The 23,122-nt window shown below is 40.4% G+C and overlaps 1 pseudogene; it reads left to right on the plus strand.

Annotated features, from left to right (window-relative positions):
• Positions 1–1,087: 1,087 nt before the first annotated feature.
• LOC129682519 (40S ribosomal protein SA-like) lies at positions 1,088–2,049 on the plus strand (annotated as a pseudogene).
• The last annotated feature ends 21,073 nt before the right edge of the window (positions 2,050–23,122 follow it).

Raw genomic sequence — 23,122 nt, forward strand, 5'->3', positions numbered from 1 at the left:
ACACCCAGTCCTCCAGCAACACAGCTGTTTATATAGTGAGTCAACAAGTTTGGGATTCTGTCAGCATGTAGAGCCTGAGAACAACTGGAATGGAGACAAGGTGAGTTCGAGCTTATCACAAACTCATGAAAACATAGCCACTTTAAAAGTAATCCAGGTGTCTCTGAAATCCCTGCTTTTCACAGATGTCTAAGTGACTGAAATTTTTCCTAATACCACTACCATCACAGTAACCACCTTGCTTCTTTGAGTCCCGATGTGAGCTTTAAAATACAAAAAAGAAGAAGGAAGGAAGAAAAAGAGAGAAAAACCAATCAGGTAGGACTTAGCACTCATCAGATGTTTATTTTGTGCCTGTCCCAGGTTTACGTGACATAGCTAATCTCTAGCACTTAGCCTCTTGTTTGGGGCACAGCCATCCCTGGAAGGCATGTCAGCATCTGCCTGGCTTTCGGGGCTTTCCTTCTGGAGAACAGAGTAGCTACAATGCCCTATGTATCTAAAATCCCCATCTTCTGATACACTCAGAACACTAAAGGAGTAGTAAAATTCACCTCCGAATCTCTGATATGTTTTAAATAGTTGCAATAGAGTATTTGACAAGAAGAAAACTGAATACTGTCTCATTTGTTACTCTTTTGTTTCATCTCACTGATATAGATTTACAAAGGAGAAAAGAACTCCCCCTTTTCCAATTCTTACTTCAGATAGATGACACATTCATGTTTTTAAAAGCCTATCCTCTCCTTCAACCACAATGCCAAGAGAAAGCCCGTAGCTTTTGTATGCCAAGCCCACAAAGATAGGAGTCCTGAAGACCAAGGGCAGGTAGTGGTCTGAACTGAAAAGAAGTGGTGAGTCAGTTCCTGAGCTGGATCATTTTGTGTGTTAACCAAAGCCAGCTGTGACAACTCTCTAGTGAAAACAGAACTTCATTTCCTTGTACACAAAGTCAAAGCCACCAGGACCTCAGAGGGAAAAAAAAAAATGTAGTAAGGCTTGAGGCTGACCACCAAAACGACTTCTAACCAAGAGTCCTCCACTTTCTAAAAGAAATGTCATCGGGCTTTTCTGTGCTGCCCGGGGACGGGTCCATACGGCTTTGTTTTTGATTCTCAGCGTAACTTAAAGGGAAAACTTACACAATGTCCGGAGCCCTTGATGTCCTGCAGATGAAGGAGGAGGATGTCGTTAAATTCCTCGCCGCAGGAACCCACTTAGGTGGCACCAACCTTGACTTTCAGATGGAGCAACACATCTACAGAAGGAAGAGTGATGGTGTCTTCATCATAAATCTGAAGAGGACCTGGGAGAAGCTGTTGCTTGCTGCTCGGGCTATAGTTGCCATTGAGAACCCTGCTGATGTCAGCGTCATCTCCTCCAGGAACATTGGCCAGCGAGCTTTGCTGAAGTTTGCTGCTGCCACTGGAGCCACACCAATTGCTGGCCGCTTCACACCCGGGACCTTCACTAACCAGATCCAAGCGGCCTTCAGGGAACCACGGCTTCTGGTCGTGACTGATCCCAGGGCTGACCATCAGCCCCTCACAGAGGCCTCTTCCGTCAACCTGCTTACCATCGCTCTGTGCAACACAGATTCCCCTCTGCGCTATGTGGACACTGCCATCCATGCAACAACAAGGGCGCTCACTCGGTGGGTCTGATGTGGATGCTGGCCCGGGAAGTGCTCCGAATGTGTGGCACTATCTCCTGTGAGCACCGTGGGAAGTTATGCCTGACCTTTACTTCTACAGAGACCCGGAGGAGATTGAGAAGGAGGAGCAGGCTGCTGCTGAGAAGGCCATGACCAAGGAGGAATTCCAGGGTGAATGGACTGCGCCAGCTGTTGAGTTCACTGCTGCTCAGCCTGAGGTGGCAGACTGGTCTGAGGGTGAGCAGGTGCCCTCTGTGCCCATACAGCAGCTCCCTACTGAAGACTGGAGTGCCCAGCCAGCCACTAAGGACTGGTCAGCAGCTCCCACAGCGCAGGCCACCGAGTGGGTTGGGGCCACCACAGAGTGGTTCTGAGCTCTGCAGACACCTGAGCAAAGGGGGAAAAGGTGAAAGGAAAATAAAGTTCCTGAAAGCAGAAAAAAAAGAAAAAAGAAATGTCATCGGAAAACAGTGGGCTCCTCTGAACTGACAATGGTGGCCTCGGGCCAGAGGATCTTCATCCCAACGCCATAGACTAAGAAAGCTCTTATCCTTTGAAAAGCCTCTGGGGTGATATAGACACTAAGCAAACCAAAGACAGTTTGAATATTCCAAAATTCTGAAAGATATAAAACTATAACATTCACTTTACTAAGAAAAAAGTTATTTCTTTTACATAAGAATGAAGTAAAGAGATATCAGTCACCTTTCTTCAATTTCTATTACATGGGGCTGAAGTTGAATCCAGAAACAAACAGAACTTTCCTCTCAGTTCTACAGCTCTGTTACCAAGACAGTCTGATCCTTCTGTATCTCATCCATCCATGAGGATACAGTCTCCCCATGAGCCTCAAAACTTTACCTTCAAGTAGATTTTTGATGTGTCTAGTATGTCAGTCAAATGTACACATATGAATTTCACAGGTAAATTCATACAGGATTCAGGTACTTACACAGGATTTTAAAAGAAATGCATTGAAGATCTAGGTCTCCTGGTGTACTGGTAAAAAGGCCTTTTTAAGAGGTGAAGATATCCAGAGTGGTTGAACCAGTTTGCATTCCCACCAGCAATGGAGGAGGGTCCCCCTTTCTCCACAGCCTCTCCAGCATGATGAAAAAAACTTGAGTTTTTCATCTTGGCCATTCTGATGGGTGTAAGGTGAAATCTCAGGGTCATTTTGATTTGCATTTCCCTGATGACTAAGGATGTTGAACCTTTCTTTAAGTGTTTCTCTGCCATTTGATATTCCGCTATTGAGAATTCTCTGTTTAGCTCTGTACCCCATTTTTTAATTGAGTTACTTGATTTGTTGCTGTGAGTGCTTTATATATACTAGATATTAACCCTCTGTCAGATATAGTGTTGGTTAAAATCCTTTCCCAATCTGTAGCCAGTAGTTTTGTTCTGACAACAGTGTCCTTTGCTTTACAGACGCTTTTCAGTTTTCATTTATTGATTGTTGCTCTTAGAGCTTGTGCTGTTGGTGTTCTGTTGAGGAAGTTGTCTCCTGGACCAATGAATTCCAGGCCCTTCCCCACTTTTACTTTTAACAGGTTTAGTGTGTCTGGTTTTATATTGAGGTCTTGTGCTTTCTCAGACAAAAAGGAATAGCGCTTCCTCAAGATCCAGCTAAACCACTCCTAGGTATATATCCAAAAGACGGTCAAGTGTGCAACAAGGATATCTATTCAACCACGTTTACAGCAGCTTTATTTGTAATATCCAGAAGCTGGAAACAACCCAGATGCCCTTCAGTTGAGGAATGGATACAGAAACTGTGGTACACAGTGGAATATTACTCAGCAATAAAAAACAAAGAAATCATGAAATTTGCAGGTAAGTGGTGGAAATTGGAAAAGATCATCCTGAGTGAGGTATCCCAGAAGCAGAAAGACACACATGGTATATACTCACTCATAAGTTGATATAAGGCATATAATATAGGCTAAATATACTAAAATCTGTATATCGAAGGAAGCTAATCAAGGAGGACTCTGGCTAAGATGCTCAATCCCCATTCAGAAAGGCAAAGAGGATGGACATTAGAAGAGGGAGAAAACAAGGAACAGGAAAGGAGCCTACCACAGAGGGACTCTGAAAGGCCCTACCCTGCAGGGGATTGAAGCAGATGCTGAGACTCACAGCCAAACTTTGGGCAGAGTGCAGGGAAACTTATGAAAGAAGTGGGAAATAGTAAGACCTGGAGAGGACAGGAGCTCCACAAGGAGAGCAACAGATCCAAAAACTCTGTGCACAGGGGTCTTGTCTGAGACTGATACTCCAGCCAAGGACCACTTATGGAGGTGGCCTCGAATCCTTGCACAGAGGTAGCCCATGGCAGTTCAGTGTCCAAGTGGGTTCCATAGTAATGGGGACAGAGACTGTCTCTGACAGGAAGTGATTGGCCTGCTCTTTGATCACCTCCCCCTGAGTGGGGAGCAGCCTTGCCAGGCCACAGAAGAAGACAATGCAACCACTCTTGATAAAACCTGATAGCCAAGGATCAGAGGGAAGGGGAGGAGGATCTCCCTTATCAGTGGACTGAGGAAGGGGCATGAGTGGGAAAAAGAGAGGGAGGGTGGGATTAGGAGGAAAGGAGGGAGGGAGGTACAGGGGGATACAAAGTGAATAAACTGTAATTAATAAAATTAATATAAAAAGAGGTGAAGATAATCTCAAAATCTCAATGAAAAACAATTTGTTTAGAACAATAGGCCATATTCCTAGTTGTCTGAGAAAGTGCCAGATTCCTTTGCAGAGTGGTTGTACAAGTTCACATTCCCACCAGCAGTGGAGGAGGGTTCCCCTTTCTCCACAACCTCTCCAGCATGTGTTGTCACTTGAGTTTTTGATCTTGGCCATTCTGATGGGTGTAAGGTGAAATCTTAGGGTTGTTTTGATTTGCATTTCCCTGATGGCTAAGGATGAGCATTTCTTTAAGTGTTTCTCTGCCATTCGATATTCCTCTATCGAGAATTCTCTGTTTCGCTCTGTACTCCATTTTTTAATTGGATTACTTGATTTTTTGCTGTTTAACATCTTTAGTTCTTTATATATACTGGATATTAGTCCTCTATCAGATATAGAGTTGGTGAAGATCCTTTCCCAATCTGTAGGTTATCATTTTGTTCTGATGACACTGTCCTTGCTTTACAGAAGCTTTTCAGTTTCATGAGGTCCCATTTATTGATTGTTGCTCTTAGAGCCTGTGCTGTTAGTGTTCTGTTCAGGAAGTTGTCTCCTGTGTCAATGAGTTCAAGGCTCTTCCCCACTTTTTCTTCTAAGCAGTTTAGTGTGTCTGATTTTATGTTGAGGTGTTTAATCCACTTGGACTGTAGTTTTGATCCAGCTATACCACTCCTAGGCATATACCCAATAGAGTCTCAAGTACACAATAAAGACATTTGCTCAACCATGTTTGTAGCAGCCTTATTTGTAATAGCCAGAAGCTGGAAACTTCCCAGGTGCCCCTCAGTGGAGGAATGGATGCACAAATTGTGGCATATCTACACAATGGAATATTACAGCAATAAAAAACAAGGAAATCATGAAATTTGCAGGTAAATGGTAGGATCTGGAAAAGATCATCCTGAGGGAGCTATCCCTTGAAGCAGAAAGATGCACACGGTATATACTCACTCATATAGACATATAATATAGGATAAACCTACTAAAATCTGTACACCTAAAGAAACTAATCAAGAGGGAGGACTCTTGCTAAAATGCTCAATTCCTATCCAGAAAGGCAAAGAGGATGGACATCAAAAGAAGGAGAAAAGAGGGAACAAGTCAGAAGCCTGACACAGAGGACCTCTGAAAGGCTCTGCCCTGCAGACTATCAAGGCAGATGCTGAGACTTATGGGCAACCTTTGGGCAGAGTGCAGGGAATCTTATGAAAGAAGTGGGAAACAGGAGAGGATAGGAACTCCAGAAGGAGAGCAACAGAGCCAAAAAATCTGAGCACAGGGGTCTTTCCTGAGACTTATACTCCAACCAAGGACTATGCATGGAGATAACCTAAGACCCCTGCACAGAAGTAGCCCATGGCAGTTCAGTATCCAAGTGGGTTCCATTGTAATAGGAATAGGAACTGTCTCTGACATGAACTGATTGGCCTGCTCTTTAATTACCTCCCCCTGAGGGGGAAGCAGCATTACCAGGCCACAGGAAAAGACACTGGAACCACTCCTGATGAGACCTAATTGACTAGGATCAGAAGGAAGGAAAAGAAGTCCTCCCATATCTGTGGACTTGGGGAGGGGCATGCATGCAGAGGGTGGAGGAAGGGAGGGATTGGGATGGGAGGGATTGGGAACCACAGGGGGAATACAAAATGAATAAAGTGTAATTAATAAAGAATTTAAAAAATTAAAAATAAATTTAAAAAATAGAACAATAGGCCTATTGTTTCTGCCTCCACACTCTCCCAAATTTACATATTTTATATTATTAATGTTACCTACAATGACTTTTGATCATATTAATCCTTCTCATTCATCCCTTTGTCTCTTCCCCCATCCACCCCTCACAGTTTACCAATCCCCACTATGTATCCTCGTTTTTAATATCTCACTGAGTCTAATTTGTTCTGCTCTTATGCTCGCAGGAGTAAAGCCTTCCACTGAAGTGTTATTTATCAACCAAGGAACCATATCCTTAAAGAAAAATGATTCTCCCTTTCCCAGAAGCAATCAACTGTCAATAGCTTCTCAGCTAAGGGTGGAACCTCAGGAGATAGAATGCTGACTGGCTTGATCTAATGCAGGTCTTGTGAAAGCACAGCTGAGATGACATTGTTGGAGTCCTGGCATGTCCAACAGACAGTATTTCATTCTGACCTTCCCCATCCTCAGGCTCATACACTGTGACCAAACCCTTTCCTGTGATGGTTCCTGAACCTTAGAATGAAGGTGATATAAATGTCCCATTTGTGGCTGAGTACTTCACATTACTCTCTACACTTTGACCAGGTATAAGTTTCCAAATATTTTATGTTGAAATTTTTACCCTTAAGGTAATGACATTAAGAAAATTAGAGTTTAGATCCCTCATGAGTGGTATTGTGTCATTATAAAAGAGATCACAATAAGATCTCTTATCCTTCTACAATGAAAAACACAGTGAAAAGATTACCATCTATAAGCAAGCAAGGCTTTACCAAACACCAAATCTGCTGTCTCTTTTATCTTTGTTTTCTCAGTCCCGAAAACCGTGCAAAATAAATTTCTGTTGTAATAAGACGCTCAACTTGTCATAGTTTCTTGTAATTGCATGAGCAAATTAATATATTAATTCACATAACACTCAGCAGGATCATCAAGAGGCTCCAGTCTGTGTAATGATTGAAGAATGGGGTCTACTTCTGTCTGGTGCTTTGTTGGAAGATTTCACCCTCCTCTACATTAGGCCAGTGATGAGGACTTGAAGAATTGCATAGAAGATCCCCAGACCATAACTTAAAAATCATATGTAACATTTAACCTTAATTTTTATTTGAATTTGTACACATAAAATCAATGACATCTCTTTCCTATTGAAAATAAATCTGAGAACTGTGTACCCAAGAATTAGTGGAAATTCATTTAGGAGATGTCTAGCCCATCTCATGCCCCAGGGACAAAGAATCAAAACTTTTTCACCCTCCCTCATCATTGTTCATTTAGAAAATCAAAGGAGACAATATTAAACATTGGCTACTTTCCAACAGTCTAAATAAATCAGCATCTTAATTCTTTCTGTGAAATCTAACAACTAGAAATGTTCTCGTGGAGCAATTCTTATCTTGGTAATCACAAAGTATGGAGCTAGTATTTGGTTGAAATGACCAAGCAATGTGAGATCCTGGAAATTTAATTCTGGCTCCTGAGAAGGGCACAAATACTGCCTCACTTCATAGTTTTCCTAATGTACTAAGAGGTTGGCATGTGAAGTCAGAGGCTCTCCAAGTTGAGGTCAGTGTTCAGGATCTTGGAGATGTTACTCTAAGAAGTCAAGCCAGATGTCTGAAGGCTCCTTAGGTCAAAGGTGGGAGTTCCATCACCAAGATACACATACTATGTACTCACTTATAAGTGGATATTAGCCATATAGGACAGGATAACCATACTATAATCCACAGACCCAAAGAAGCTAACTAACAAGAGAGAATGCTTGAATCTCACTCAGAAGAATAGGTATCTGAAGTGGATTAAGACAGAAAACTGGGTGGGAGAGTGGGGATTGTGGGTGGGTATCACATGTATGAAAACCTGGGGTAAAAGGAGAAGGGGCAGGGAGAGAGATGGAAACCAATGGGGGCATTTGTGGGATAAGCTGGAGACCTGCAGTAGGGTAGACTCCTGAAAGAATATGCAGGTGATTTTAGCTGAGATTCCTAGCAGTTGGGGACATAAAGACTGAAGTGTCCACCTTCTAGCCAGGTGAGAATTCCAATGGAGGGAGAAAGACCCCAATACACCCACAAAACCTTCAAAATTTATCCTGCCTTCAGATGTTCAAGAATAAAGATAAAGTGGAGATTGAGGGAATGAACAACCAATGACCGGCTCAAGTTGATAACCACCCCATGGGAGAGAGCCAAGCTCTGTCACTATTAATTATACTCTGCTATGCTTGTAGACAGGAGCCTAGCATAACTGTCCTCTGAGAGACCTAATCTAGTTTCAGGCAAAAAAAGATACTGAGACCCATGCCAAACATTAGGGAATTCCTGTGCAAGACTGGGGAGAAGGACAGAGGGACCTTAGAGGAGTCAAGAACTCCTCAGAAAGACCAACAGTGTCAACTAACCTAGGCCCATGGAGGCTTACAGAGACTGAAGCACCAACCAAAGAGTATCCATGGACTGGACCTAGGCCCAAGACACATATGTAACTGATGATCTTCATGTGGGTTCCCTAGCACATGTGGAAGGAGGGCTATCTGTGACATGGACTCTGTTACCTCCTTTTTGATCATTTACCCTAGCTTGGCTGCCTTGTTGAGTCTCAGTGGAAGAAGATGCACTTAGTCTTAATGAGACTTGATGTGCCAGAGTGGGTTGGTATGGGGAAGGGGGATCTCCTTTTCTGAGTAGAAGGGGAGAAGGAAAAGGGGGGAAAGATGGGAAAGTGGGAACAGAAGGAGAGGAGAGAGGGGGGCTGTGATAGAAATGTAACGTGAATAAATAAATAATATTTTTTTAAAAAAGAATGCTATGAAATCTTTTTATCCTTTGGAGAGGTGGGCCTTTGAGGCTGTAGAGACAGCTCAAGGCAGGAAGCAGGAACTGAAGGAACTGAAGCAGAGGCTGTGCAGGAGTAATCTTACTGGCTTGCTCTTCATGGCTTGTTCAGCTTAATTTCTTATATAGCTCAGGACCACTGGCCTAGAGTGGTACCTCCCACAATGGGCTGGGCCCTCCCACATCAATCGCTAAGGAAATGCTTCCACAGACTTGTAGATATGTGATCTCAATGGAGGCATTTCCTCAGTTGAGGTTCTCTCTTCCCAAATGACTCTAGCTTGAGTCAAGATGAAAAAGAGGTTCTCTTCTACTCCTAGTTTGCAGAGAGGTTTTTTATTTTGTTTTGTTCTGTTTTTTTTAATCAAGGGCAGGTGTTACATTTATGAAATTCTTATTCTTCACCTTCTAATATGATCTCAGGATCCTCCTCCCCTTTAAATTATAGTAAAACACTGATGGATTTTTTTGAGTACTGTACCAGAGTTGCATCGGGGTCCCTTGGTCATGATGTTTAACATGCTATTGTTTAATTGTCTTTCTTTAAAAGTTTGTCACTATTGTTCTTGAGAGATGAGGTTCTATTGTTTCCTCTTTTACTCTTTGGAAATATATTTGACTTGCACTAAGACATTTCACTATGAATTCAATTTCTTCAGCAAATGTGAGAACAGTCATATTTTCTACTTTTCCTTCTACTGACTTCAGAAAGTTGTCTTTTCAAGAAAACTATACATTACTCTAAGTTCTCATAGGTACTGACATAAATTATAACATACTTATTATCATACTGTTAATGTAAGAACTGTGCTCATGTTACCTGATTTGTGTTTGTATGTTATTTCAGATGGATAGATTATAATGTGTGTGTATTATATATGATAGACAGATGATAAATAGAAGATAGATAGATAGATAGATAGATAGATAGATAGATAGATAGATAGATGATAGATGTGATTTTTTTCTTCTTTGGTTGGGCTGGAAAGTGGACCTTCCCAGGGCCTTGTACTTGTTAGGCAAGTTCTCTGCCACTGAGCTATATCTGCATCACCAGCCCCTTGTAATTTTTAAAATTTTAGTCTTCTGTGGGTGTGTTAATTTTACTACTACTTAAAATACTCAATTGTTGCTTTTAATGATGGTCTTTGTTGCTTTCTTATTTTCTAATCTGTAAACTTTTACCCCTCTGTAATTTTCTTCTACTTTTTTGTTTTGTTACTTCCTTTAGGAAATAATGAACAAATAAATGAAGAAGAAAGGAAAAAAAATAAAATAAAAAGAGGGTACAGATATAAACAGAGACTTCTCAATAGAAGAAACTTAAATGGCTGAGAAACACTTAAAGAAATGTTCAATATCTTTAACCATCAAGGAAATGCAAATCAAAACTGCTTTGAGATTCCTTCTTACACGTGGCAGAATGGCTAAGATCATAGCACAAGTGACAGCTTGTACTGATGAAGATGTAAAGCAAGGGGAACACTCCTCTATTGCTAGTGTGTTGTAAATGACGATTAATATTTACTATTGATATATCGTCTGGTAAAGCTACTGTTAATCCTAAATAGCTGTATACCCAAATCACCACACAGAGACTAGGATTTATTTAATTAACCTACAACACAATGCTGGGCAATAGTTACTCCATCCTAAACCTTCAAGCCCTCATAGTTTCCTAACATTTAGATTTCCCACATTATACTTGCTTTTAGTGATATGCTGGGTCCAGTCCATCTCTCCACGTCGTTCCAAGATCTCTCTCAGCTCTGCTCTTCCAGCTCTGTCTGCCCTCCTCTGCCTCCCACCTTCCTCTCCTCTGGCTCCTCCCTCTCTTCCTGCTTCCTTTCCCTTGCTCAACATTGTGGCTAGTTGCTTAGTTGCCGTGTTTACACAAAGTTGAGACAGGTGATGCTTAGAATAAATATCACAATGCAATGTCCGGATTGAAACCAGAAAGTGGGGGAGAGAAATCAGCATTTGAATGAACAAGGGTAAAGTGTGTACACTCCAAAAGAACATTATACCAACACTGGTGAAAGTGCACATTTGTATAGCCACTATGAAAATCAATATGGCAGTTCCTCAGAAAATTGGGAATCAAGCTACTTCAAGACCAAGCTATGTCACTCTTGAACATATATCCAAAGGACTCTCCATTTTACCATAAGTACACTTGCTCAACCATGTTCATTTTGACTTTATTCATAGTAGCCAAAAGCTGGAAACAACCTAGATGTCACTCAAGAAAAATACGGATTAAAAAAAAAAAAGACACCATAAAATTAACAGGCAAATGAATGGAACTAGAAAAAAGTCATCCCAGGTGAGGTAAATAATAATCAAGATACAATTCATAGATTCAAACAGGTTAGGTAAAGAGAAGAGGTCTGGGGGAATTCATGGATCTTCCTGGTCAGGGAAAATAAAACAGATTCTAGGGGCAGACTGGGGATGGATATAAACAAGATTATGGGCATCTGGTCATTTGGAGGTCGTGGAATAAGAGAGTGTAATGAGAGGCAGCATTAGGGTTACATTTCAGGGATGTGGAATACGAGTACAGTGGAAATTTCCTGGAATCAATGAAGGTGATCCTAATGAGGGCTCAATTAGCCATGTCTTGTCAGCAGGCAAGGTGGTGAAACTGGGTCGAATTCATCTTGCTTGTTGGCCCAAGGGGATTTCATGGGAATTCCTGAAAAATCCAGAATAAGGAGTTGCTCTCCACACACTGCTAGTGGAACCCCATTGCTGAGGACAACACCCACACAACTCATTAAACATAGAGAAGTCAAGCTGGTGCCTACATGGAGCCTTCACCCCTATGTTCTAGTGTCTTTGATGACAGAAAGTACTCTGCTGGCTATCTGGAAAAAGAAATGTGGGCAACAACACTTCCACAAAACCTTTGACCTACAATCTGTCCTGCCTGCAAAAAAATGCTAGGACAATAATGACACAAAACTTGTGGGAGTAGCCAACCAATGTCTGATTTGATTAAAGACCCATTCCACAAGAAAGAGCTCATACCCAACACTTCTTGGGTAACCAAGAACCAAAGATTAGGTAGCCCATAAACCTAGAGTAAAACAAAATACTATTGGCCTAAAAAAAATCACTAATATGGCTTTTAATGATATTCTGCTATACTCATTGATCAGTGCCTTATATAGTCATCATCAGAGAAGCTTTCTCTGGCAACAGATGGGAACAGATGCAGAAACCCACAGCCAGACATTATGTGGAAAGAGATTCTAAAATGAGAGGACTCCATCAAATCCCTGCCCTCAGAGTTCAAGGAATCCCATGGAAGAGGAAGTAGGAAGAGTGTAAGAGCCAGAGGAGATGGAGGACAAAAAGAGAACAAAGCCCTCTGAGTCAACTAAGCAAGGCACACATAAGCTCACAGAGACTAAAGGAGCAAGGACAGGACCTTCATGAGTCAATGCCAGGTCCTCTGCATATATATAATAGCTATTAGTTTAGTTGTGTTAATAGGATACCTGACTGTGGGAACAAGTGGGTCTCTGACTCTTGTGCCTGTTCTTAAGACTCTTTTTCTTCTGCTGGGTTGCCATGTCCAACTTCAGTATGATAGTTTTTGCTTCATCTTGTAATATTTTATTTTATCATGTTTGGTTGTTACCTTTTAGAAGCCTATTATATTCTAATGAGAGATAGAAAAGAAGTAGATCTGGAGGTGAGGAGAGGTGGAGAGGAACTGGGAGGAATAGAAGAATGGAAAACTATAATCAGGATAGATTGTATGAAAATTTATTTTCAATAAATGGAAAGTATACACTTAATGTCTGACGTAGAAATAATGTTGTTGCAAAATACAACATTAAAATATATAGTGTTTTGAGTTCTAAGAATACCAGTTTCATCCTGTGAATACAGCTGTGTGATCATATATAAATATCTTTTCTTACACAAATCCCCAAAAGCAAAGCTTAAGTCCGGCTTGCTCAGTATTTTTTCCTAGTACCTAACATGGTGCTTGTCAGTATCCATTCAATTAATGGGTTTGTTGGATTGATGAGTCGAAGAAACAGAATTCCAAAGAGCAAAGAGACTTTATATAATTAGTTCAACCTCAATTTCTAAATCAGGGCTCTGAATCCCTTACATATCAAAGAACCTTCTCACAATGCTGATATATGTCAGTGGCAAATCAGACTAGAGCACTGGCCACATGATGGAATTCCCCAGCTCACTGTTGCCCCGGTGAAGACTAATGATAACCCAATGCACTGACTCTGTCTTTACGATCACATCAGCAATACCTTCTTGTTTTTGCCTTCTCTCTTCAAAGTTATATAATTTAACTAACTTAAACAAAAAAGATTTATAAGTTGATCACAATTTCCAAAAAAACAATTTTATGTAGAAGAAAGGAACTAGGATAGACAAGGGAGGAGTCCTATTCTTACCTGGTTCAATGACCAGTGTGTGTGTGTGTGTGTGTGTGAGAGAGAGAGAGAGAGAGAGAGAAGATGAACAACCATGAATAAAATATTTACTTATTTATTCAATAAACAGTATTACTATTTATTGCAGGACAGAAACTTTTTAGATATCAAGAATCAATAAAAAAAATGACAAGAAAAGCCTTGTTAATAAGTCTACTACATTCCATGTGAAAGATAAGAAAATTTCTTGCAGTATAGAGTAGTTGAATGTATGGCAGTTTGGTGCTGACACGTGGGTTAACTGGGGTAAAAGAGTCTCCTTAGAAATGAAAGGTAAAGTGACTCTTGAGAGAATCTAAACAAGAGTCTGTAATGCTAAGCCCAAGAAAACATTATTCTAGGTGAAGAGAACTGCAAATTCAAAAGAAATAATGCAGTAAGTAGTGGGGGGAAATGTAAAGTAAAGTCAATACACAGCAAATAACTAGAAAGAACAGAACTCTGTAATAATAATAATAAACTATTCAAATGCATGGCATGTTTGGAAACAAGTAATTCTGATGTGACCCATGCATCCATGGAAATTAGGCTGAAAACCAAGGCTGGGGCCTGAAACGGACATTTGATAGTCTAGACTAGATTATTCCAATATCAAGAAATATGTTAGAATAGATGGCTGCAGAGAATAGATTTAAGCATAGAGGGGTAAGGAATTTGGACAAATGGCACTGCAATGTTCTAGTTAATACTGTGCATTACTTTGGATCTGAAAAGGAAGGAAGAACATTTCAGAGGTGGAATCCTAATGGGTGTAGTGAGCAATTAAATATAGGAGCTGAGAGAAGGGACAAATCAGAAAACATTATAGCTTACAAATCACAGTGAGGAAGAGTGAGGTACCAATAGCAGCTATGTGGAAGGGGTGAACTACAGTGTGAGAGGAGCTTGGTTGGGGCTGCACTTAGAAGATGCTTCAGGTGAGGCGCCCAAACTGGTAGAACAGCTGTGTGTGGAGTGGGTGTTATAGTGGGTTCTAGTATCGGAGGCCAGGTAGTCCTGCACAGTAAGGCTAGAGAAGTGGTAAAAAAAAAAAAAATCTCCTTGATCGAAGAAATTAGAAGCTTCAGAACAAGAGGAACCAAAGACATACCCCAAGTCTGAGGATGAAGGTCACGAAGCCCCTGGAGAGTCATTGCTATGAGTCCATGTTCACAAGTAAACAACCTGAAATCTGATTGTCTATAAGTGTTGACAGCAGGAAAGCAGTATACACTCTTAAGAAAGAGCTGGCATGTGCACCTGTATGAGCTCCTCTTTTCTTTATTTTATTCTGCTCTAACAAAGGCCCCAAACTTTGTGATGGCATCGCCGATGTTAGTAGGTCTTTTATTTCTGGTCAGTTATTTCTAGGAATACTCTCACAGACACACCCAGAAGTTAGTTTTACCAACTTTCTAAGTGTCAACTCAACTGAGTTGACAACTAAGATTAACTGTCATTGTGGGACACACTTACTGAATGTGCAGAAAAATGTGATATGGACAGACAATGGAAGTTGAATATTAGTTTCAAAGGTTAATGACACACCTCTGAGTGTCTTGGTCATCTGATAAGAGGAGAGTCTTAGGGATCAATGAAGCAGCTCACAGGGTGAAGGGGGCCTTAAGAAACAAAAGATTTGAATGAAAGAAGCTGAAGCAGTCAAGGAGAAGTAAACCTTAAGAAATGATTTTATTTAAAGTGTAAGAAAAATATGGCCAAAAAATGAAACAGATGATGAGGGAATGGAGTGAATGGAATTAGCCAGGAGTCAGCATTGACTGAAAGAATATGGGGCAGGGAGTCAAAAATGTGGGAGCTACTGTCACAATGCAAGATTACACCAGAGTTATGGTCAGTGGATTGAGGACATGTGTATTCGGGATACAGTTGAACCTGCACTGCTGTTCTAAAACAAGAATATAAATTGTGCAGATCAAACGCATCATTTTCTGCTCAATAAAATCTTTCCAGCTGTCAAATTCTAGTACCTTAAAAACTTAATAGGGCGCCGCTTCGCAGTTTGAAATATTCTCTTACCTCCCAGAGTTTGTGCAAAGTATACAGGGATCATCTAGCAATTTAATAAATTGATGTACTTTTGAGTTTAGCTGTAATAAAATATACTAGAAGAGTTATTTCAAAACATTAAAATTATAAAAGCTATTCTGTGTGGAATTCAGTTTTTAAAGAAATAAAGGAGATACTAGTCAATTTAAAATAGAGAATTCCCCCCTCCTTCAGGAAAGTGCAAAGAGACACCTTGTTGGTGGTAGTTTTCTTACGTCAGTCAGAGGCAGAGCAGAACCTTTGTTCATCTAACTTACTGTATGGCTTGGTGGCCAAAGCTGTCTTATGCCTGGGACTCACAAAAATCAAATCAGTTCAGGCAGCATAACTAGAAGAAGGGGAAAACAAAGACCTGTGGACTACAATGCCACTCATAGATCTGCCCTCCAGGGCACAGCACAGGCAGGCCATAGACACCCATTTTCAGCACAGATGGCAGATGTCACCCAGGGCCTGCCAGCCACATGGCCAGACTGCAATGGGAGCCACTGCAATGTGCGGCAGAGAAGTCGAGCTGCTTGAGTATTATGAAGAAAAATGGAACCGGAGGTAAAGGGGTGGAGAGAAGTTGCCAGTTGTGAGTGGCCAGCTGACCACTTGGAGCCCGGGTGAGGTCCTAGCACAGAACATCAGAAAGGTCAGACTGTAATTTTCATTGTTGTTGTTTCATTGTTTTTAAATTTTTATTTTTTATATTAATCACAGGTTATTTACTTTGTATCCCAGCCATAGCCCCTTCCCTCATAGTCCCACCTTCCCTCCCTCATCTCCTCCCTGCCCCTTTCCAAGTCCACAGATAGGGGAGATCCTCCTCCCCTTCCATCTGACCCTAGCTTATCAGGTATCTTCAGAACTGGCTTCCATGTCCTCCTCTGTGGCCTAGCAAGACTGTTCCTCCCTCAGAGAGGATGAGGGAGGTAAAGGAGCCAGTCATTGAGTTCACATCAGAAATAGTTCCTGTTCCCCTTACTAGGAAAACCCACTTGGTTACTGAGCTACCATGGGCTACATCAGAGCAGGGGTTCTAGGTTATATCCATACATGCAGACCATAATTTTCAAAACATCAGTTTTCTTAAAATATCCCTTATATCAATCATCTCAAAAAAAATCTCTGCTAATATCATTATAGAGAAATAGAACATGAAGTATGCTCTGTGGTTAGTTTGCTAATATTTTATGCAGGAGAAATGTGGAATGAGAATTTAGAGAAAAGAAGTAAGTGGGATGGAGAAAGAAAATATCAGAATATAAAAATTTAGAAAAACAACCAGATTCCAACAGTCCACAGAATGTCTAACAAAGTTTCTTTGATCACGGGACAGAGGATTAAATAACTGCATTCCTGTATTTCAGACCTTGAATTTAAGTTGAATAGCCAGACATGTATTTGGGTTATTTCATTACATTTCTTCTATGACATCAGAGCTTGTTATTATTTTAAAAGTTATACACACTATAATTTTGGTAATCCAAACTTAAGATGTAAATAGTGTTTTATTGCTTTATTAAAAACAAAAACATATGCAGGTGGAAGGCTTTGTCTACATAGGGAGTTCCAGGATAGTCAGGGCTACAAAGAGAAATGGTGTCTTGAAAAACCAAATAAATAAGTGTTAGTAATTCTCAATAATACTATTGATTACTTAAACAAAACATCTTTTCTTTTCTTTAATTTTTTTCTTCTAGAACCCTACCTTTTCCAGGTAGTTGCCCTAATTTTTACACTAAGGAAACATACATTAGACTTATCCAATCTTAGATGTCATTGCCTGACAAACAGGATAGGTCCTGGTCTGACCCATAGTCAAAGTTGGCCCAGTCACATCAACAAAGAGGCTTATGTTCAGTTTCCCTTACTCCTCCTACACATGGAAATGGAACCATGAAGACCCTCTTGTCACAGAGAGCCATCTTGTCTAAATAAAATGAATTTGTCACAGGATATCACATGGAAAAAAGAAATAAACAAACTCCCTGAATTTTTGATGATTCCATAGAGATAATCTTTGTTATATATGTAACATATCCTTTTAAATGCCATGAATGGAGAAAAATAATAGTCACCAGTATGTAAGACCGTTTGACCAGTATGTAAGACCATTATCTTCAGATAACTCTCGAGTGATAGCATAACTTACCTTCTCTTTAAAATGACGTTATTTGATTTACTCTTTCCTCGAGGTTTTTCTTTTGTTTTGTTTAATTAAATTTTATTTTTTTACATTAATTATATTCACTTTGTATTCCAGCTGTAACCCCCTCCCTCAGTCCCTCCCAATTCCACCCTCCCTCCCTCATCTCTTCCCATGCCCCTCTCCTCCTCCTCTTCCATGTGACCCTAGCTTACCAGATCTCATCAGGACTGGCTGCAATGTCCTCCTCTGTGGTCTGGCAAGTCTTCTCCTCCCTCGGAGAGGGAGAGGGGTCAAAGAGCCAGACACTGAGTTCATGTCACACACAGTCCCTGTTCTCCTTACTAGGATACCAACTTGGACATTGAGCTGCCATAGGCTACATCTGAGCAGATTATATCGATGAATGGACCTCGGTCCTTGGTTGGAGTATCAGTCTCAGAAAAGACCCCTGTGTCCAGATATTTTGGTTCTGTTGCTCTCCTTGTGGAGCTCCTGTCCTCTCCAGGTCTTACTAACTCCCTCTTCTTTCATATGATTCCCTGAACTCTGCCCAAAGATTGGTTATGAGTCTCAGCATCTGCTTTGATACACTGCTGGGTAGAGTCTTTAAATCAAAATGACCCTGAGATTTCACCTTACACCCTTCAGAATGGCTATGATCAAAAACTCAAGTGTCAATACATGCTGGAGAAGTTGTGGAGAAAGGGGGATTCTTCCTCCATTGCTGGTGGGAATGTAAACTTATACAAACACTTTGGGAATCAATCTGGCGCTTTCTCAGACAATTAGGAATAGTGATTCCTCAAGATGTGGCTATACCACTCCTAGGCATAGATCCAAAAGATGCTAAAGTACACAACAAGGACATTTGCTCAACCATGTTTGTAGCAGCTTTATTCGTAATAGCCAGAACCTGGAAACAACCCATATGTCCCTCAATGGAAGAATGGATACAGAAATTGTGGTACATTTACACAGTGGAATACTACTCAGCAATTAAAAACAAGGAAATCATGAAATTTGCAGGCAAATGGTAGGATCTAGAAAAGATCATCCTGAGTGAGGTATGCCAGTAGCAGAAAGATACACACAGTATATACTCACTTACAAGTGGATACTAGACCTATAAGATAGGATAAACATACTAAAAGCAGTACACCTAAAGAAGATAAACAAGGAGGAGGATCCGGGATAAGATGATCAGTCCTCACTTAGAAAGACAAATGGGATGGACATTGGAATAAGGAGAAAACAAGAAACATGACAGGAACCTACCGCTGAGGTCCTTGCATTTTTAAGAAGCAAACTTCTGGTATGTTGGAGAAATCAGAAACCTTTCAAGGTCAAATAATGTGCCAAATAAAACTAACCCAAATAATTAAAACTTCCATGGTCTGCTGTACCAAGAACATATGATCATCTTTTCAGGTGCATCACGCCCTTTTGATGCTGGTTATGTATTTTCATTCTCATAATCAAGGATATTCAGCACATATAAGTGCAAATCTCTCTCCATTTTGCCACAATCCTCTGGTGTCCCCTAATCTAGTCACAATAGTTAGTTTTCATCTGGTTGTCCTCTGCTGAGCCTCCTTTTCACATCTACAGAGTGAATACCTGCCACAGAAACCAGAGGAGCTGTTTTAAAATCATATCAACGTGTAATACTCAACAGTGTCTTCTGCCAAACTTTGAAGAAAACCCAAGCCTCCTTGAAAATAATGTCGCCCTACCAGACATTGACCAACAGCTCTTCTTGTCTCACTAAACTCAAGAAGTAGTCTCGTCTCTTTTCCTCAGAGAAAATGTATCAACTCCCATACTAAAGTCTCTGTTGTTTGGAGAAGCACATCACATAACTTTTACAGGGTCTTTTAAGTCAGATCTTACTTTAAATGAAACTTTTTCATGGGTGCTTCCTTCAATCACCTAAGCTAAAATAGATGCTCAGCAAGTGACCTGACATATGCATTTCTTTGTGTTTGTTGTGCAAATGAATCAAAGTCCCTGTTTCTGAATGTGTCTTTGACTCCTAATAAATATATTTCTCTGCCTATTCATCAGTCAGAATTTAAGAACTTTAGAAATCCTACATGCTGTTTACAATGGGTCTAATCTATCTACTAATAGTAGAATCAGGGAATTTAAAAAAAAACCTAAATTTTGAGCAAGAAAGTTCACTATCTGACCCCTCACCCAGAAAAATATTTATGTCCCCTAATTACTTTCATGTTTTTTTTCCAGAACAGTTTTTCTCTCCTTGTTCCCTAATTTTTTTATGATAACTATTGTTACAAATTTTTATTCATTTTGTGCACAAGACATATTTACAATAAAAGTTAGAAACTCAATATCATTTGTAATTTAATATTTTTAAATGTTTTTAATAATGCCTAAATGAATTACTTATTACTAATTACTGATGAGAGAGAAGAAATGAATCACTTGTATTTCTACTGACTTGAAATAAGATTTCTAATTGGAAAATAAGTTATCAAAGGTAGTGGAGGGCAGCAAACTTGGAAGAGAAAGGTTGTAAAAGTTTGGATAAGCATACCCATTGTACTTATATTTTTTTAATTTTTTATTAATTACACTTTATTAATTTTGTAGCCCCCCATAAGCCCCTCCTTCCTCCCCTCCCAATCCCACCCTCCCTCCCCTTTCTGCATGCATGCCACTCCCCAAGTCCACTGATAAGGGAGATTCTGCTCTCCTTTCTGATCTTAGTCTATCAGTTCTCATCAAAAGTGGCTGCATTATCCTCTACTGTGGCCTGGTAAGGCTCTTACCCTTCAGGGGGAGGTAATCAACAAGCAGGCCAATCAGATTATGTCAGAGGCAGTCCCTATTCCCATTACTACGTAAGCCACTTAGACACTGAACTGCCATGGGCTACATCTGTGCAGGGGTTCTAGGTTATCTCCATGAATAGTCCTTTGTTGGAGTATGGGTCTCTGGGAAGTTCCCTGTGTTCAAATTATCTTGTTCTGTTGCTCTCTTTGTGGAGTTCCCATCCCCTCCAGCTCTTACTATTTCCCACTTCTTACATAAAATTCCAATCACTCTGCCCGTCAGTTGGCCATCAGGCTCAGCATCTGCTTTGACAGTCTGCACGGCAGAGGCTTTCAGGGGTCCTCTGTAGCAGGTTCCAAGGTTGTTTCCTGTTTTCTTCTGGCTTTCAGAGGCCCTCTGTAGCAGGTTCCTAGGTTGTTTCCTGTTTTCTTTTTCTTCTGATCCTCTTTGCCTTTCAGGATGGGGATTGAACATTTTAGTTAGGGTACTCTCTTTTGCTTAGTTAGTTTAGATGTACAGATTTTAGTGAGTTTATTCTATGTTGTATGTTTATATGAGTGAGTATATACCGTGTGTCTTTTTGCTTCTGGGACAACTGACTCAGGATGATCCTTTCCAGGTCCCACCATTTACCTGCAAATTTCATGATTTCCTTATTTTTCATTGCTGAGTAATACTCCATTGTATAGATGTACCACAGTTTCTGCATCCATTCTTCAGTTGAGGGGCATCTGGGTTGTTTCCAGCTTCTGGCTATTACAAATAAAGCTGCTACAAACATGGTTGAGCAAATGTCCTTTTTGTGTACTTGATCATCTTTTGGGTATATGCCTAGGAGTGGTATGGCTGGATCTTGAGGAATCACTATTCCTAATTGTCTGAGAAAGCACCAGATAGATTTCCAGAGTGGTTGTACAAGTTTACATTCCCACAAGCAGTGGAGAAGGGTTCCCCTTTCTCCACAACCTCTCCAGCATGTGTTGTCACTTGAGTTTTTGATCTTGGCCATTCTGATGGGTGTAAGGTGAAATCTCAGGGTTGTTTTGATTTGCATTTCCCTGATGGCTAATGAGGTTGAGCATTTCTTTAAGTGCTTCTCTGCCATTCGATATTCCTCTACAGAGAATTCTCTCTTTAGCTCTGTTCCCCATTTCTTAAGTGGATTACTTGGTTTGCTGCTTTTCAGCTTCTTTAGTTCTTTATATATACTGGATATGAGTCCTCTGTCAGATAAAGGGTTGGTGATGATTCTTTCCCAATCTGTAGGCAGTCGTTTTGTTCTGAGGACAGTGTCCTTTGCTTTACAGAAGCTTTTCAGTTTCATGAGGTCCCATTTATTGATTGTTGCTCTTACAGCCTGTGCTGTTGGTGTTCTGTTCAGGAAGTTTTCTCCTGTACCAATGAGTTCTAGGGTATTCCCCACTTTTTTTTCTAGCCGATTTAATGTGTCTGGTTTTATGTTGAGATCTTTGATCCACTTGGACTTCAGTTTTGTGCAAGGTGATAAGTATGGATCTATTTTCATTTTTCTACATGTAGACATCCAGTTGGACCAGCACCATTTGTTGAAGATGCTATCTTTTCTCCATTGTATGGTTTTGGCATCTTTGTCAAAGATCAGGTGTGATAAGTGTGTGGGTTTATTTCTGGGTCCTCTGATCGGTTCCATTGATCCACCATTCTGTTTCTATGCCAGTACCATGCAGTTTTTATAACTGCTCTATAGTACAACTTACGATCAGGGATGGAGATACCTCCAGAAGATCTTTTATTGTAGAGGATTGTTTTAACAATTCTCGGTTTCTTGTTATTCCATACGAAGTTGAGAATTTTTCTTTCCATGTCTGTAAAGAATTGTGTTGGCAATTTGATGGGAATTGCATTAAATCTGTAGATTGCTTTTGGTAAGATGGCCATTTTTACTATGTTAATCCTGCCAAGCCATGAGCATGGGAGATCTTTCCATCTTCTCATATATTCCTCTAATTCTTTCTTCAGAGACTTGAAGTTTTTTTTTCATACAAGTCTTTGACTTGCTTGGTTAGGGTTACACCAAGGTACTTTATGTCATTTGTGGCTATTGTGAATGGTGTTGTTTCTCTAATTTCTTTCTCAGCCCTTTTGTCTTTGTATACAGGAAGGCTACTGATTTTTTTTAGTGAATTTTGTATCCAGCCACTTTGCTGAAGGTGTTTATCAGCTGTAGGAGTTCCCTGGTAGAGTTTTGGGGGTCACTCATGTATACTATCATATCATCTGCAAATAGTGATAATTTGACTTCTTCCTTTCTCATCTTTATCCACTCGATCTCCTTCAAATGTATTGTTGCTCTAGCAAGGACTTTCAGCACTATGTTGAAGAGATATGAAGAGAGTGGGCAGCCTTGTCTTGTCCCTGATTTCAGTGGGATTGCTTTAAGTTTCTCTCCATTCAGTTTGATGTTGGCTATAGGCTTGCTGTATATCGCCTTTACTATGTTTAGATATGTGCCTTGTATCCCTGATCTCTCCAGTAAACATGAATGGATGTTGGATTTTGTCAAATGCTTTTTCAGCATCTAGGGAGATTATCATGTGGTTTTTTTTTTTTCAGTTTGTTAATATGATGGATCACATTGATGGATTTCCGTATACTGAACCACCCCTGCATACCTGAGATGAAGCCTACTTGGTCATAGTGGATAATATGTGTTCTTGGATTCAGTTTGCGAGTATTTTGTTGAGTATTTTTGCATCAATGTTCATAAGGGAGATTGGCCTGAAATTCTCTTTCTTTGTTGAGTGTTTGT

Source organism: Psammomys obesus, unplaced genomic scaffold (genome assembly GCF_907164565.1).
Source record: "Psammomys obesus unplaced genomic scaffold, mPsaObe1.curated_primary_1811, whole genome shotgun sequence".
In the NCBI taxonomy this organism is placed as follows: Eukaryota; Metazoa; Chordata; class Mammalia; order Rodentia; family Muridae; genus Psammomys; species Psammomys obesus.